The following is a 19358-nucleotide window of genomic DNA, read 5'->3' as shown; positions in this document are numbered from 1 at the left end:
GAGCAAAACAGACTGTTCTCGGATCCGGAGGAAGCACGAGAATTTGCAGAACACCTGCAGGACAGAAGGGGAGATGAAGAGATGTAACCAGAATGAAGAACGACAATAAAATACATAAAATATGTAAAAATAATGTATATGTAAGAACTAAAGAAGAGAAAGAAAAGGGAAGAAAGGAAGTTAGGGGGAAAAAAAAGAGGGTGAGCTTTGTTATATGTGAAGAAAAAAGTATTTTCTGGAGGGGTTTGGGTGAGAGAATAACCGTCACTGCGAAATCAGTTGACGCTTGCGAGCGGGTTCGCAGTCCAAATGGAGAGGAGAGTTGTGGTTGCCCGGCAAGGGATAAGGGTCAACTCAGAGAGGGGGGGGGGTCATTTGGGGTTAAGGGAATATTAGATGTGGGAGTTCTTGAAGTATTTTATATTTTAAATGTGTTGTCATACATTGAGACCAAAAAGGGAAAACTGAGAGATGAAAATGGGGAAAAGGGGATTGGTGGTGGTGAGGAAGCGGAAATGAGGTATAAACAGGATATGAGATGGCCATGTTGAACTATATGACTATAAATATTAATGGAATACATAACCAAATTAAACAAAAAAGGCTATTAAATTTCCTGAAAAAATAAAAAAAATAGACATAGCATTTGTGAAGGAAACGCAGCTAACTGAAGTGGAACATAATAAATTAAAGAGAGACTGGGTAGGACACATAGCGGCAGCATCATATAATTCAAAAGCTAGGGGTGTAGCTATATTAATTAATAAAAATGTACCAATCAAAATAGAGGAGGAAATAATAAATCCAGCAGGGAGGTATGTAATGATAAAGTGTCAGATATATTCAGAATTTTGGAAATTGATCAATATATATGCACCTAATGAAGAGGATCAAAAGTTTATGCAAGATATGTTTTTGAACATTGTAGATACGCAGGGGAATATATTGATAGGAGGGGATTTTAACCTTAATTTGGAACCAATGTTGGATAAAACTGGACAAAAGACTAGCAAAAAGAATAAAGTGGCCAAATTTATGGCTAAATCAATGCAGGAAATGAAAATTATGGTTATATGGAGGAGGCAGCACCCAAGGGAGAAGGAATACTCATATTATTCGAGTAGGCATAAAACATACTCAAGGATTGATATGTTTTTGTTGTTGGCCCATATTCAAGGGAGAGTTGGAAAACTGAATATAAAACTAGATTACTATCTGATCATTCACCCCTGTTATTACCAATAGAACTGGAGGACATCCCACCAAGAACATATAGATGGAGGTTAAACTCCATGCTACTTAAAAGGCAGGAATTTAGAGAATTTATTGAATGCTCAATTAAAATGTACTTTGAGATAAATATGGAATCAGTGAAAGACAAATTTATATTATGGGATGCAATGAAAGGCTTTATTAGAGGGCAGATAATAAGTTATGAAACTAAGATGAAAAAGGACTACAATCGGGAAATAGAACAGTTGGAAAGGGAGATAGTAAGTACAGAAAAAGAACTAGCAACAAGGGATGATATAACAAAAAGAAGAGAATTGGCAGACAAAAAATTAAAATATGAAATATTACAAACGTATAAGGTGGAGAAGAACATAATGAAAATAAAGCAAAAGTATTATAAGCTAGGAGAAAAAGCACACAAACTATTAGTCTGGCAACTTAAAACAGAACAAGCTAAAAGAAAAAGGAAATCAAGGAAAAAGGACAAATAAACTACTTATAATCCAATGGAGATTAATGAGGACTTTAAGGAATTTTATGAACAATTATACCAAACTGAGAACGAGGGGAAAGATGATAAAATAGAAGAGTTTTTAAGCTAAAATTGAACTGCTGAAATTGCAATAACAGGAGCAAAACAAACTGATAAAACCCATTTGAAATAGAGGAAGTACAAGATATATTAAAAAAGCTGCAGAACAATAAAACACCAGGAGAGGATGGGTTCACAATAGAATTCTATAAAACATTTAAAGAGTTATTAATTCCTCCTGTCCTGGAAGTAATGTACCAGAGAGAAGAAACAAAAAACTTGCCAGATTCATGTAAGACTGCAATAATTACAGTAATACCAAAGACGGGGAAGGATCCACTAACACTGGCATCATATAGACCAATATCTCTACTTAATTCAGATTAGAAGATAATAGCAAAATTATTAGCAAACAAATTGGCCGACTGTGTACCAAAAATAGTAAAACAAGACCAAACTGGATTTATTAAGAAAAGACGAACAGCGGATAATGTCTGTAAATTTATTAATCTAATTCATGCAGTTCAAGGAAATAAGAAGCCAACAGTGGCTGTTGCTTTAGACGCAGAAAAAGCCTTTGACAGGGTAGAATGGAATTATTTATTCAAAGTATTAGAGATTCAATCGACCAGAAAAATATATTAATTGGATTAAAGCATAATACAATGGACCATTGGCAAAGGTAACAGTAAATGGATATGTATCACGTCACTTTAAATTAAGTAGGTCAACTAGAACTGATAAGAACAGAAAATAAAATAAAAGGGATAAAAATAAAGGGGAAGTAATATAAAATCAGTTTATTTGCAGATCACATCATAGTATACTTAACAGAACCAGAAATATCAATAAAAGAACTACATAAGAAATTGAAGGAATATGGAGAAATGTTGGGGTACAAGATCAACGCAAATAAAAGTGAAGTGATGCCAATGAGTAATGCAGATTATACAGAATTTTAAAAAGAATCACCATTTAAATGGCAAGCACAAGCAATCCGATACCTAGGTATTAGATTAGATAATAATTTAAGCCACTTGTACAAATTAAATTGTCAGCCACTAATAAAGAAATTGCAGAAAGACTTAGAACATTGGAAAGGATTACTGCTAACATTGATAGGGAGGGTAAATTGCATTAAAATTAACGTCTTCCCAAGCATACAATACTTATTTCAATTGTTACCAATTCCCTTAACAGAGAAATTCTTTAATGAACTAAAGAGAATAATAAGGAAATTTTTATGGAAAGGGGGGAAACCGAGGATAGCGTTATATAAATTAACAGAGAGGTACAAACAAGATGGTTTGTTTTAAAAATCAAACTTTAAAAATTATTATAGAGCAGCACAATTAAGGTATTTATCAGATTTTTACCAGACAAAGGAAAAACCAGATTGGACTAAGAGAGAGCGAGATAAAATAGGGAAGAAGGTACCGGAACATATACTTTATAAGTGGGATGAAAAGCTGGTATGATATAAAAGCTCACCAGTATTGCATCATTTACTCAATAAAAGAAGATTCACTTAGAAAGGAAAAAAAAACAAATGACCAAATACCAAAATTATTATTGACACAAAATCAGCTAATCCCTTTTACAATAGATAACCTTTCCTTTAGAGAATGGGAGAGAAAAGGAATTAAAAGAATAGAAAATTGTTTTTTGGGAAATAATTTATTAACATTTCAACAAATGAAGTACAAATATGGAATAACTCATGGCACAATGTTTGCATACCATCAACTGAAAGCCTACTTAAAGGATAAATTGGGAAACAGACTGAGATTACTAGAAGGAAGCAGCTTTGAATATGTGATTACAGACACAATGATAATAAAAAGATTTATTACGAACATGTACATCAAGCTGTAAGAGAAGGAAAATTATGAAATAAGCTATAAACCCAAACAAAAGTGGGAAAAAGATTTAAACATAGAGTTAAAAAATGAAACATGGGAAAAGTTATGCTCTGGAACTATGAAGAATATAATAAATACAAGGTTACACATGATACAATATAATTGGTTACACAGGTTATATATCACGCCCCAAAAGTTTAAAAAAATGGGATCCAACATTATCAGATAGATGTTTTCACTGTAAGAAGGAAATGGGAACAACAATACATGCAATTTGGGCATGTGAAAAAGTGAGAAAGTTTTGGGAAGATCTAAATCAGGTATTAAATAAAATCACAAAAAGCAACATACCAAAAAATCCAGAGATCTTTCTTCTAAGTAATATAAGAAGTAAAGAATTAGGCCTCAAACTGGATGAAGTGCAAAAAAGATTTATTATGATAGCCTTAGCTGTAGCAAAAAAATGTATAATGTCAACTTGGAAATCAGAAGAGAGCCTGAGAGTACAGCAATGGTACATAGAAATGAATAAGTGTATTCCATTGAAAAAAATAACATATAATTTAAAAAATAAAGTCACATTATTAGAGCAAATTTGGGAGCCGTACATGGAACATAACCGAGAGGGCTTGCCTCGGATCTCCACCCCCTAAAATGATAAGAAGACAAAACGACTTGATCCAGTGTGTAAAAGTAGATGACACATTTTTCTGGTTTATTTTTCATTGTGTGATGACATTGTTTAATGGTTTTATTGTATTGTATATGTTGAATGTTTAATGGATTGGGAGGGGAGTGGGAAGGGGGGAGGGAAGGTAGGGGGGAAAAAAAGGGGAGAAAATGCCACTGTGCATATGTAAGAGGGAAATGTTTGTATGTATTTTGATTGATATGGTTCACAGTGTGAAAAATAATTTTTTTTTAAAAAAAGGCAGTGGTTCCCAACCTTTTACTTTCCACTCACATACCACTTTAAGTATTTCCTATGCCATAAGTGTTCTGTGATTAGTAAGTGATTGTTTAAGGTGGTATGTGTGTGGAAAGAAAAAAATTGAAAACCACTGTTTTAATCATTCCAAATTGATTTGTTATGTGCACAGTTTCATAACTCCAAAGGAAATGGGCCAATGACAATTTTTCTCAAGCAATATATTTCAGTAATAATTGGGTCTAGAGCAGTGATTCTCAACCTTCCCTTCCCACTCACATACCATCTTAAGCAATCACTTACTAATCACAGAACACTTATGGTATAGGGAATACTTAAAGTGGTATGTGAGTGGAAAGTAAAAGGTTGGGAACCACTGCTTTAAGGAGTAAGGAGATTCCTATGGAATGGAAAGGTAGCCAGGGTCTCTATGGAAAAATTGACCTGGGATTATAGTCTGGATGGATTGCAAATACCAGACTTTAAAAATGATTGGGCAGCCCAGTCAAGATGCATCACCTCCCTCTTTGATGGGGAAGCTGTACCATCCTGGGCACAAATTGACCTGCATGTGATAGGTGAGGAGATAGCAGAGGACTTATTTATAAATGGGACACTAAATTGCTATCAGAAAACAAATAATCCACAAAATTAACCAATATGAAGGAACCAAAATGGAGCTGTCTCCAAAAACAGCCCTGACTCCAAATAGATTAATACAATTGAAGTAGGTAAGAAGATCCTGAACACCTGGTGCTATAATAGCATTAGGTACATGGAGGACTGTTACAGCCGGGGCAGCTAGTGTCGTTTGATCAATTTAGGGATAAATATAATTTATCACTGCTATCTTCAGATAAGATATTTTCTACAGGACAAATTAGGTCCAGCTATGGTCTTACCAGCATGCAGTGACATCAAGACCATGATTCGAAGGAGGAACTCATGGAAATTCATTTCAGCAATGTATTTCTTGCTCCAAATGAAAGGCCTAAAACCAGGCCTTGACAAGTCGAGATGGAGGTGGGAGGCAGGCTTAGGAATGACAATTGATGAACGGTGCTGGTCCAATTTGTGTTGGATCAGCACGACTGCAGTCATCAATATGCAGTACAGGCTGGTGCAATACTATTTCATGCACCAGCTGTATATGACACCACAAATATTTGACAGATCTAAACCCTGAAATATCTGACCAATGTTTTAGATGTTTTCTTATAGAAACATATAGGATCTTATAGAAACATATAGGATTATGAAGGGTATGGATAGGATAGATGTAGGAAGGTTTTTTGAGCTGGCCGGGGAAACTAAAACAAGAGGACAGAGTCTCAAGATTCGGGGGAGTAGATTTAGGACAGAGATGAGGAAAAATAGTTTTTCCCAGAGAGTAGTGAATGCTTGGAATTCTCTAACCAGGGCAGTGGTTGAGGCTGCCTCATTAAACCTATTTAAAATTCGGTTAGATAAATTTTTACATGATAGAGGAATTAGGGGATATGGGGAGAAGGCAGGTAGGTGGAGTTAGGTCATAAATTAGATCAGCCATGATTGCATTGAATGGCGGAGCAGGCTCGATGGGCCATTTTTGGCCTACTCCTGTTCCTACTTCCTATGTTCCGATGTTCCTATTACGACAGGGTCTTTTGTGCTGCACGCAACCTGGACATGGGCCAAGGTGAGAACCTTTTGGGTGGAATTGGGCTAAGCCCTGGAAAAAAAATCATAGGCAAATAATTAACATGAAGACCCAGAGCTCTTCATGTTGGGAAACATAATGATGTAAGACTAAAAATGAAGCTATCTAAATTTCAAATTCAATTTGCCATGATCCCATTGGCGGTGGCCAGTGTAACGAGCCCAGAGGACCCTAAAACCTAGCAGCAATAGATACTCACCAAGACAAATGGTTACTTAAACAAAAGTTGCTTTTAATTATCTTTAAACATGAAAACAGAATCACATTTTAACTTATCACTATTGACTTACTTAACCTAACTAAACCCCCTTCTAATTCTAAGTGCACGTGTGTGTAAGTTCATAAAAGTTTTTTGGTTCACAGTCCAATCTCACTTCTCATTCCTCCAAGTTTACTGGTTGCAGGCAACTCTTATACTGTGCAAAGAATTTAACATTTATAAAGTTCATCAGGCTTTGGTGCTTGAAAGGTAAATGGTTACCGCTCAAGAAGGTTCTTGTCTGTCTTCAGAGAGAGATTTGTTATTCCAGGACATCCACGACTGATGTACCTCCATCAGCCACTCCAGTGTCTTGCTGACGAAACTTTCCCCTTCAGGATTCTCCAGATGATAACCTCTTTTTTTCAGGTCACCACAGAGTTCCTTTTTGTTTCTCTTATTCCAAGTGAAACATTAGATAGCCAGTCCTCTCCTCTTGCATGAACCACAAGGGCTTCCAAAAAGGCTTTCCACAAGCTTGCCATCTTGTCCTGTTCCAGTCCCAGCTGCTTCTGCTGGCTGTAACACTGTACAAATGATCTGTGTGTGTGTGTCTCTCTCCCTCTCTCTCTCTCTCTCTCTCTCTCTCTCTCTCTCTCTCTCTCTGTGAGAGAAAGCCCATTTGACTCTCTCTGCTTGCAAAACCACATAACCCCTTAGAACAACAAGTTATCTTTCAAACAATCTGCAGCTCCAACAAACTCTTTCATCTGTTGCCTTTTGTAAACTAATCCACTAGTGAAGTCTATTGAGCACTCTTGAAAGCTCTTGCAAAAGCTATGAGGCCCCGATATGTCTAGCATGGGGCAGAGCTCCAGTATTTTAAATAAGATCTGTTTTAAAGTATTTGTATGCAACCTATTTGTAACAAACCTTTTCCAATTTATCTCCCCAAAACATTTCTATATATTCTGTCACACCAGGAAGTGCATAGCAGTTGCTTGCAAGTCCAACTCCTACTTGAGTATTGAACGTTGGAACACAGAAATGCAGAGCTGTGTTCCCCTGGAGAAAATTACCTGCAACCTAAGGAAACAATACTGTAGTGTGGACTGCCATTTCTTGCCGCCCTGCCCTGTTCTCCTAATTCGCCCCTCCATTGGTGAGGGAATGGAGGGGATCCATCCTTTTCTAACCAAGGAAAACTTCAGAAAAAGCTAGACAGCCTATGCGTTAGTTTCCGTGATGCGACAAACCCATAAGTCTCCAAATATAAGTTTCATACCTTTGTTGTGAGTGTTTTGGTTGAGTGTTAAGTGTTCAATGTTTAGGGGAGGGGGAGCACAACTTCATGAGAAGATTGTATGGAATTAACAAATATGATGATGATATTGTTAATAATGAAATCAATAATATTGAGAATTGTTGGAGTTTGAGTGGAAAATTATAAATAAAATATATAAAAAAACAAGAGGCCATTTAGGATTTAATTTCAGGAAATGAAGCTGGGTGGGTGGATGAGCATTAAGAGGTGAGTGTTTTGAGGTAGTGATCATAATTTGGTTAGTTATAGAAAAGGAGAAAAACAAAATAAGAATAAACATTTTAAATTGGGAGAAGATAAGCTACCTGTACAACTTGGCCTAGTAAAATTGAATAAAAGTGGACTGGAAACAGGCATGACAGTAGCAAGCATTCAAGTGGTCCAAGGTAAATATGCTCTTACAAACAAAATAGCTGGAGTTGCCAAGTCTAGACAGAGAATTCTGGATGACAAGATGCATACAGTGAAAAATCAAAATTAAAAATCAAGTTTACACCTGACATAATACTTTAGAAGCTTGAAAATGTATAGAAAGTGTGAAATAATAAATGAAAAAATATGAAAAGAAAAAGTAGACTTTTTATCTCATTTGCAAAAATTGTTTTATAACTGCACAAGAGCAAGACATAACCAAGAAAATAGCAAGTGCTCTTAGAGATCAAAGAAGGCATAGAACTAAAGAATGGAAGTAATGTTTTTTAAAATGTCTTTTAATTTAGAGAAACAGCATGGTAACAGGCCTTTCAGCCCATGAACCTATGCTGGCAAAATACATCCACGTCACCAGTTAGCCTACCAATGCTGTACATCTTTGGAATGTGGGAGGAAACTGGAGCACTCGCAGGAAACCCACACAGATGTGGGGAGAACATATAAACTCCTTAGAGACAGTATCAGATTCAAACCCCAGGTTGCTGGTGCTCTAAGTGTTGTGCTAACCACTACTCTAACTGCTGCTCCAATTCTGAATGTGGTGTCTTCACAAAGTGGAAAGTCCTGTAAAAGGTAATGGACATAGCCCAGTACATCACAGACAAAACTCTCCCCACCATTGAGAAAATCTAAATGGAACACTGCTGTCAGAGAACAGTAGCGATCATCAAGGATCCACATCACCAGGCTCTGTTCTCACTGCTGCCATCAGGGAAAATGTATAGGTGCCACAAGACTTGTACCACCAGGTTCAGGGACAGTTACTACCCCTCCACCATCAGACTCCTCAACAACAAACTCAATCAGGGACTCATTTAAGGACCATTGCATATTATTTACTACTGAAGTTATTTTATTCTGTATTTGCAGTTAGTTTACATTTTTAATTGTTTATATTTCTCTCTTTTGTATACACATCTTCCTTCTCGAGTAGTTTAGTTATTGATAAGTGGAAATAATGCCTGGCCTGCAGGACAAAAGAATATTAGGGTTGTATGTATGTACTCTGATAATAAATCTGAACTTTGAGGGGAACAATGCAATCATTCTGATTGAGGAAAAATGCTTAATACAGGTTGTACCTCTCTTATCCAGTGGTCTGTGTTCTGGCAACTCCCATGGACTAGCACGTTTGAATCTGCTGCTGTTAGTACAAACTCCTTACAGACAGTGCAGGATTTGAACCTTGATCCTGAATGCCGGCAAGGTATTGTGCTAACGGCTATGCTAACTGTGCTGCCCCACAGTATTATTTCCTGTTTCGTGTTCTACCTTTGATATGTTTACATGGGGTTCCTTCAAGGTCAATTTGTTTTTCGGCATTTTCTGTGGTCTGGCAATGGCCAGGTCCCAAAATTGCCGGATTAAAGAGGTACAATCTATATTGAAAGGAATAAACATAGTAAGAGAGGTAGTAAAGAATTTAGCATCTTTGAAATACCCTTATAAAATGTACACCAGGTTGTTAAAAGGAGCAAATTGCAGAGGCCCTGATCCATTATCAGGAGTGCTAATTATGGAAGCAAGGGAGAAAAAAAGGTTATTACGGGCATCTTCATTTCAGCAATGGGAAAATCAATGGAATCATTCAAATGGAAGGTGTAGATCTTAATTTGGAAAGACAGAGAATAAGGAAATCAGCAAAGATTTTGTTAAGAAAAGATGGTAACTGACTACTTGATTTGTTTTTGAGGCAATAAGGACAGTATATTTGACGTAGTCAAAGTGAATCATACAGAATCACAGAAAGATTACAACATGGAAAGAAACCATTTGATCCATTAAATTCATAATGGGTATATATTACAGCAATACAGGTGGACCTGCACAGCTACTCTCTACATATCCCTGTAAATGTTTTCCTTTGAGACACTTATCCAAACCTTTTTGAAGTATCACACACCTTCATAGTAGTGCATTTCAAGCCACTGAGTGAAATTAATTTTTTTTTTTTTACATATCACTTTCAATTCTTTTCCCTTTCACCTAAATTTTATATATCCTAATTCTGGATCCCCTCTGCAGATGGAAAGTTTTCTCTACCTGCTCTGAAAATAAAACAAAATATGGATGTTGGAAATACTCAGGTCAGGCTACGTTTGTGAGAAGAAAAGGCATGTCAATGTTTCAGGTTGATGACCAGTTCTTCAGAACTTTGTGAGATTCAAGATTCCTGTATTATATAATAGTACAGAATTTATAAGATTACAAAAAATTGCCTTCTGCCTGACGTAAAGTAGGCAAAGAGTCACCAACAATATCGCCCAGTCCCTCTTACAGTAAGAGAAAAGAAGCAAAAGAGAGTCCCTTTACAGCCACTGAATGTCTGGATTCACCTGCAGTGCTTCCACAGCCACATAGATTCTTGTTCGATTCATTGGCAACCTAAGCTCCAGATCCAGACCTCCAACATGATCAGGAAGTCTTGGGTCTCCTGACCACGTCACCCTCGCTGGTCCGTTGCCATGGTCATCATCCTGTCGGGTCATCTCCTCTGCTTCTGCTGCTCAATAGGGGATGTCCTTCCTGTTTCTGGTGCTTTGCCCTGATTCATTGCTCTTGTGACTGCTGTTGAGTACAGGCACCACCATCTTGGGCACAGACCTCTGTAATTGCAGGATTTTATTTATAAACTCTGTCAGCTCCTTTAACAGGCTGTTTAAAGCAGGCAGGAAGCTGCCGGCATTAGGACTGGAGGTTGAACCCTTCAGAGCAGTGCTGTCTCTCCACTCTCCCGGCTCTGCATTAGCGACAGTCTTTCTTTTACAGCAGCTCTGCCAGTTTGGAAGGATCCTTTACCCGAAAGGTTAACTTTATTTTGCTATCTTGTCTATCTACCTTTCATGATTTAAATATCAGATTCCCTAACAATCTCTTCACTTTCAATGTCTTCTGCAATCTTTCTAATTCTTTGAGATCTTTTTTGAAGTGACATTGTGGAATGATTTTGAATTAGTGGTCAACTATGGGTGACAAGGGTAAATATTATTTAATATGATGCTGATAACTGGTTGCTTTATAGCCTAGACTAGTCATGTTCAATACATCTATTTCTGCATTCAGGCAATTAACAGCAAAAGAGTAAGCAGGTTGATATAGATGATGTGTTGGTAAATCAAAGGCTCACCAATTCAGTTTTAAGTGACTTGGGAAGCACTTTTCCAGGGATGTTGCTGTTGAAGGATGACTGAGCATTGTGAATAAGAGGGGGCTTGGCAAAATGGCGTAGAGTCTAGACGTGCAATCTCGCCCTCTCTGGCCAGACTTTTAAATACCCGTTTTTAAATACCCTTTGTTTTCAAGTTTAAACTTTTATAATTTTAGTTTAAAGTATTAAGGAATTATTATGGCCACTAATGGTAAAAAGACTAAATCTCAAGTTCAAAAGAAGATACATTTTTGAAGTGCTGAAGATCTGGAGCCGAGACAACTTGATACAGCCCCAGGCTCAATTTATTCATTGCCTAAATCCCAAAGATCGTCTGTGGAGGCTGGAAAAAAAAAACCTATTCCTCACCAAATGAAGGATGGTGCTGGAATTACCGTTCTTCGGAAGAAGGTGCGTGTTCCCAAGAAGTGGACCCCGATTTGGAAAGCCTTTCAATTTCAATGGGGGGAGCAGGCAGGAAGACGACTCCATTGTTGGAAATGCATCAGGTAGCATTACAATCTGAAGAAATCGTTTTTCTTCGTGAATTGATGAAAAAACAACAAGATGCGGGGGGAGACCAGTGGCGACCCCCTGAAGAAGTCGGGGTGCCATCGCTGAGAGTCCAGACCCGCAGTAAAACTTTTAAAATGCCTTCTGTTGAATTGCAGCAGGAGCTGCAGTTACCTTGTTCTGCCATTGTGTCAGAGAGAGCAGAGCTGAGTTTTACTGATTCACAATGAATGCAATTGAATGCAGTTATTGAAGCTGTTATAAAACCTTTGTTGACATTTCTAATGAATGAAATGGTTCAAATGAATACTGGTATAAGTTCAGAACTAAATATGGTTAAAACACGTGTCGATGCATCTTATGAAGAATTTTTAAAATTTCAGACTGCCTTTTTGGACTGTAAACAACAAGTGACTTCTAACACAGAAAAAGTGTTGAAGGTGAAAAAATCAGTTATAGAATTAGGAGATCGTGAGAAGGAGCTAGAAAGAAAAATAGATTATTTGGAAAATCAAAACAGAAGGAATAATGTGAAAATTGTTGGTTTGCCAGAAGGTATAGAAGGACAAGACCCTCTTCGTTTCTTTAAAGACTGGATTCTGCAAATATTAGGGCAAGAATTTTTCTGTTGGGCATTGGCACTGGAAAGAGCCCATAGAGCTTTAAGAAGAATACCCTCAGCTGGTCAACCCCCGAGACCGGTAATAATTTGATGTCTGAGCTATTTGGATAGAGAAGCAATACTTCGACTTGCAGTACAAAATGCGAGACAATAACAAACCCCATTATTGATTCAGAATAGTAGAGATTTTTTAAATCCTGATCTGAGTCAAGATGTCATTCAACATCGATGTTGATTTCATCTAGTTAAAGAAGTTTTGTGGCATAAAAGTTATAAGTCTACTTTTCGTTACCTTGCAGTGTTGAAGGTGTTTTATGGAGACTATCAATTTCAGTTTTTTGAAACAGATTGTGAAGCAATGATTTTTGCTGATTCATTGCCAGATATAAGAGGACAAAGACGCAGTCCACCATTATCTCCTAAAGAAAAATTTGGTAGCTCTGGAAATGGAAGAAATGGCAGAAATGGGAAAAATGGGAATGGAAAGAGTCCACCTCCTTCCAAAATGGGATCTTCAAGATTGGAATCTTCTGGTTGAAAAGAAAAATTTTCTTATTCTATTTTTTTCTCTTGTTATTATGATACTTGGATGTTACTGATTGTTTGACTGGGGAGGGGGGAGATTTGTACTAAGTTCTTTATTAGTCATCAGCCACTGGTGGGTGATCCACACCCAATTTTTGTTCAGGGGATTACTACCTTTTCGTATTTTTTTGGGCTTTGGCTTATCATTCTATCTATCTATCTATATATTTATTTATTTATTAACTTTTTTTTAGTTTAATTTATGATTTTTTTTATTGGAGGGCCTATATACGTTGATTTGAGTTTTTATATAAAGATATTATTGGTATTTAGTAATAAGAGTAGATATGTCGAAGTTGAGGTTTGCTACTTTTAATGTTCGAGGATTAAATAGTCCGATTAAATGTAAGCGAGTCTTGGCGTATATTAAGAAAATCAAAATTGATATTGCTTTTTTACAAGAAACACATTTGAATGTGAAGGAAAGTGTGAAATTAAAAAGGGATTGGGTTGGGAATGTATATTTTGATTCATTTAATTCTAGAGCTAAAGGTGTAGCAATTTTGATGCATAAAAATTTATCTTTTGAATTACAATCAATGGAGCAAAAGGCAGGATGTATTCTTAAATTGAATTGTAAGATTTTTCGTGAATTTTGGACTTTACTTAATATTTATGCTCCAAATGCACATGATGAAGTATTTATTTCGGATGCATTTTTATGTTTGGGTCAAGCTAATGATAATATTTTAGTTGGTGGTGATTTTAATTGTGTTTTGGAACCTTTATGAGATAAATATCCGAAGAAAGTTAAAAAATCCAAGATGGCAATCCAGGTCCAAGCGTTGATGAAAGATCTCAATTTAGTAGATATCTGGAGACGTTTTAATCTGACAGAGAAAGATTTTTACTTTTATTCATCTAGACATGAATCGTTTTCAAGGATTGACTTCTTTTTAGTATCGGCACATTTACAAGGGAAAATACAAGAAGTGGAATATAAAAGTAGGGTGATTTCAGATCATTCTCTGTTATATTTTACATATGAAACTTCTGAGAAAATTCAAATAGCTTATCGTTGGCGATTTAATACAATGTTGTTAAAAAATACGGAATTTATTGATTTTTTTGAAAGAAAATTCTAAATCTGTTCAAAGTAAGTTTGTACTATGGGATGCTATGAAAGCCTATTTGAGAGGACAAATAATTAGTTATACTTCTAAAATAAAAACGAATCAATTAAATCAGAGTCTTGAATTAGAGAAACAGATCGATGAGTTAGAAAAGGAATTTCAGAAAGATGCTACAGAAGATCAGAAAGTAGAATTATCTAGGCTGAAATTGAAAGATAATACCTTGCAATCTTATCAATTTGAATGTGTGATTAATAGGACTAAACAACGGTATTACGAAAGCACACAAGGTATTGGCGTGGAAATTGGTATTTAGTAATAAGAGTAGATATGTCGAAGTTGAGGTTTGCTACTTTTAAATTCCGTGAGATTAATGATGAATTTTATTCATTTTATAAAATGTTATATACATCCGAAGGAAAACAGGAAACTGGATCGATTGTTTTTTTTTAATCACAGTTGAATTTACCAATATTAGAGGATGGAGATATACAGGAGTTAGAAGAACCATTTACTGATTCGGAAATTAAAAGGGTTATGCTGGAAATGCCAAATGGTAAATCGCCTGGTGATGATGGATTTTCGGTTGAATTTTATAAAATTTTTTATGATGATTTATCTACAGTGTTTGGGACTGTATTACGTCAAGTTGGAGAACATTATGATTTACCTGAATCTTGTTCTAGTGCTTAATATATATCAAGAGGGTTTGAGTATAGGAACAAGAATACCTTACTGCAGCTGTACAGGGCCTTGGTGAGACCACACCTGGAGTATTGTGTGCAGTTTTGGTCACCTTATCTAAGGAAGGATGTTCTTGCAATGGAGGGAGTGCAGAGGCGATTCACCAGGCTGATACCTGGAATGGCAGGAATGACTTATGAGGAAAGATTGCGCAAATTGGGATTGTACTCCCTGGAGTTTAGAAGATTGAGAGGGGATCTCATACAGACATATAAAATTCTGGCAGGACTGGACAGAATGGATGCAGATGGGATGTTTCCAATGATGGGAAAATCCAGAACCCGGGGCCATGGTTTGAGGATAATAGGCAAACCATTTAGGACCGGGATGAGGAGGAATTTCTTTACCCAGAGGGTGGTGAATCTGTGGAATTCATTGCCACAGAGGGCAGTAGAGGCAGGTTCATTAAATATATTTAAGAGGGAATTAGATATATTTCTTCAGTATAAGGGTATTTAAAGGTTATGGAGAGAAGGCGGGGACGAGGTACTGAACTTTAAGATCAGCCATGATCTCGTTGAATGGCGGTGCAGGCTCGAAGGGTCGAATGACCTACTCCTGTTCCTATCTTCTATGTTAATTACAGTAATTCCTAAAAAAAGATAGAGATCCTTTGAAGGTATCTTCATATAGACCAATTTCGTTGTTAAATGTAGATTATAAAATAATAGCTAAAGTATTAGCAAATAGATTGGCTAAATTTTTACCAAAGTTGGTTCATATTGATCAAACAGGTTTTATAAAGAATAGATATGCTTCAGATAATATCTTGCGAGTGATTAGTTTGATTAATAGATTTTGACAATCTTTAGATCATCTGATGGTGATATCCTTAGATGCAGAAAAAGCATTTGATAGAGTTGAATGGAATTTTCGGTTTAAAGTTTTGGAGAAATTTAAGTTTCGTCCTTCTTTTATTGGTTGGATTAGGGCTCTATATAGTAAACCTGAAGCTAGAGTATTGACGAATGGTTTGATTTTGGAATCTTTTAAGTTAACTCGATCAACTCGTCAAGGTTGTCCTTTATCACCAGCTTTGATTGCGTTAGTGATTGAACCTTCAGCACAGTTGATAAGACAAAATACACAGATACAAGGTATGAAAGTTTTAGATAAGGAGTATAAAATTAATTTATTTGCTGATGACATATTGGAGTATTTAACAAATCCAGCTCAGTCACTTTGGCATTTGAAGGAATGTTTAGTATAATATGGATGTCTTTCTGGATATAAAGTTAATTGGGAAAAAAAGTGAAATATTACCGGTAAGTGAAGGAGATTATTCAGTTTATAAGAATATTATTAATTTGAAGTGGACTGATCATATTAAATGTCTTGGTATAATTTTGAATGTTAATTATGAATCTTTATATAAATTAAATTATGCTCTGTTAATGAAAAAAATTAAAACTGATTTGATTAAATGGAAAGATTTACCTATTAATTTAATGGGAAGGATAAATACAATTAAGATTAATATCTTTCCGGGTATACAATATTTGTTTCAATCTATTTCGTATTTAATTGATAATTTTTTTTTCAAGATTTAAATAAAATGGTTAGGGAGTTTTTATGGAGGGGTAAATTTTCGAGAGTAGCTTTGAATAAATTAACTTGGAAATATGAGTTAGATGGGTTTACATTTACCAAATTTTCAAAATTATTATGAGGCAGCCCAACTTAAATTTATTAGTTCATTGATGGATTTGGTACGGGCTCCTAGTTGGGCTAAAATTGAGATGGCAAGTATTTCTGAATTTGAAATACATCAATTTTTGTTTAGGTGGAATATGAATTTGTTACAACAATATAATGTGCCTATCTTTGGCTTGGCTTCGCGGACGAAGATTTATGGAGGGGGTAAATGTCCACGTCAGCTGCAGGCTCGTTTGTGGCTGACAAGTCCGATGCGGGACAGGCAGACACAGTTGCAGGGGAAAATTGGTTGGTTGGGGTTGGGTGTTGGGTTTTTCCTCCTTTGCCTTTTGTCAGTGAGGTGGGCTCTGCGGTCTTCTTCAAAGGAGGTTGCTGCCCGCCGAACTATGAGGCGCCAAGATGCACGGTTTGAGGTGATATCAGCCCACTGGCGGTGGTCAATGTGGCAGGCACCAAGAGATTTCTTTAGGCAGTCCTTGTACCTTTTCTTTGGTGCACCTCTGTCACGGTGGCCAGTGGAGTGCTCGCCATATAACACGATCTTGGGAAGGCGATGGTCCTCCATTTTGGAGACGTGACCCACCCAGCGCAGTTGGATCTTCAGCAGCGTGGACTCGATGCTGTCGACCTCTGCCATCTCGAGTACTTCGACGTTAGGGATGAAAGCGCTCCAGTGAATGTTGAGGATGGAGCGGAGACAACGCTGGTGGAAGCGTTCTAAGAGCCGTAGGTGATGCCAGTAGAGGACCCATGATTCGGAGCCGAACAGGAGTGTGGGTATGACAACGGCTCTGTATACGCTTATCTTTGTGAGGTTTTTCAGTTGGTTGTTTTTCCAGACTCTTTTGTGTAGTCTTCCAAAGGCGCTATTTGCCTTGGCGAGTCTGTTGTCTATCTCATTGTCGATCCTTGCATCTGATGAAATGGTGCAGCCGAGATAGGTAAACTGGTTGACCGTTTTGAGTTTTGTGTGCCCGATGGAGATGTGGGGGGGCTGGTAGTCATGGTGGGGAGCTGGCTGATGGAGGACCTCAGTTTTCTTCAGGCTGACTTCCAAGCCAAACATTTTGGCAGTTTCCGCAAAACAGGACGTCAAGCGCTGAAGATCTGGCTCTGAATGGGCAACTAAAGCGGCATCATCTGCAAAGAGTAGTTCACGGACAAGTTCCTCTTGTGTCTTGGTGTGAGCTTGCAGGCGCCTCAGATTGAAGAGACTGCCATCCGTGCGGTACCGGATGTAAACAGCGTCTTCATTGTTGAGGTCTTTAATGGCTTGGTTCAGCCTATACTAAAACATTTAATGAAGTTATGGATAAAGAAAAATAAAATGATAGGTTCTAGGGGTAAATTATTGGCTTTGACTCTGTTGTATAATAATCAACTTATTTCTTTTTCAATACATAATCAATGTTTATTGCATTGGAGATTTAAAAGTGTGAAAAATTTGGGAGATTGTTTTAAAGAGGGTAAATTTTCATCTTTTAATCAGATAAAGGAAGATTTTGGTATTGACAAGAATTCTTTATTATCAAATTCAATCTTTGGTAAAATGTATGTTTGGTAGAGATATGATTTTACCTAAAATGACTAAATTTGAGTCTTCTCTTATGTAGGTACCGGAGAAGGGTTATATTTCATTTATGTATCAAATATTACAGGACGGTATGGATAAAAAGGGTTGGGATAGATCTAAAATTAAATGGGAAGCGGATATTGGTTTTACTTTTTCTGAAGAGGATTGGTTAGATATCTGTTATGATAGTGTAACTAGATTGATAAATGCACGTTATGCAATGATTAATTACCATTTTTTACATCAATTATATTTGACACCTGAAAAATTAAAAAAATATGGTTTTAATGAATCAGATTTGTGTTTTAGATGTGGTGATACAGTTGGAACTTTTTTTTCATGCTATTTGGTCTTTTTGGAAGAAAATTCAATCGTTTTTCGAGTATCTGTATAAGATTAAAATAGTTTTAGATCCAACAGTATTTTATTGGGTAGTTTGCAACCTCTGAAAGGCTTGGGATAGATACGTTTCAGCTTGGTTTTGTATATTTAGCTTTATCCGTAGCAAAAAAATGTATTGCTAGTACGTGGAAATATACAAATATGATTGATATTAATAGATGGCATAATGAGATGAAATATTGTTTAATAATGGAAAAATTACATATGTTTCATATGATAATTATAATTTTTTTAATTAATAAGTGGCTGTTATACTCAGAATATTTACATTTCAATTTCTATTGATTAGATTTTAATATGTATATTTAACTTTTTTTTAATATTCTTTTTTCTTTTTTATATATATAAAAAATGTTCATGTTCATGTTTAATTGCTCTATATGTCATATATTATTTGTTTTTTGAACTAATAAATAAAGTTTAAAAAAAAGGATTGTGAATAACTTACAGATTAATGGAAGTGATTAAAGTCGACCCATGGCAGCAATAGTGATAAAAGTGAGAACCTATGACAGCAAAATGTCATGAATACAATGAGTTCATGTGGTGGGAGGACAAGAAGACATTTAACTTAAAACAGAGGACAGTAAAGACAAAAGTTTTTTTTAAAAGATCACCAAATACAAGTCACTCAGAGCTGGTGCTATAGGAAGCAAACAGGAAGATCCCTCAATGAGAAATTTGGCTTGGATCTTGAATAGACAGCAGAAACTGAAAATTACAGTTAAAGTAATTGATGATCAGTTTCTTTTACAAAAAAAAAATCATATGATGTCAACAGCAACAAATGCAATTTTAATATTAACACAATCATAAAACTGTCAAAATCTTGT

At 36.2% G+C, this 19358-nt stretch overlaps 1 protein-coding gene across 1 annotated transcript in view; it reads right to left on the bottom strand.

The window, feature by feature from the left end:
- abhd18 (abhydrolase domain containing 18) overlaps positions 1-19358 on the bottom strand; it is an 88698-nt gene that overhangs the window by 12227 nt on the left and 57113 nt on the right. The window lies entirely within an intron of this gene.

The sequence above is a fragment of the Narcine bancroftii genome, chromosome 3, assembly GCF_036971445.1.
Source record: "Narcine bancroftii isolate sNarBan1 chromosome 3, sNarBan1.hap1, whole genome shotgun sequence".
NCBI classification, from domain to species: domain Eukaryota; kingdom Metazoa; phylum Chordata; class Chondrichthyes; order Torpediniformes; family Narcinidae; genus Narcine; species Narcine bancroftii.
The sequence above is the reverse complement of the archived record's forward strand: the minus strand, read 5'-3'. Positions and strand labels throughout refer to the sequence as shown.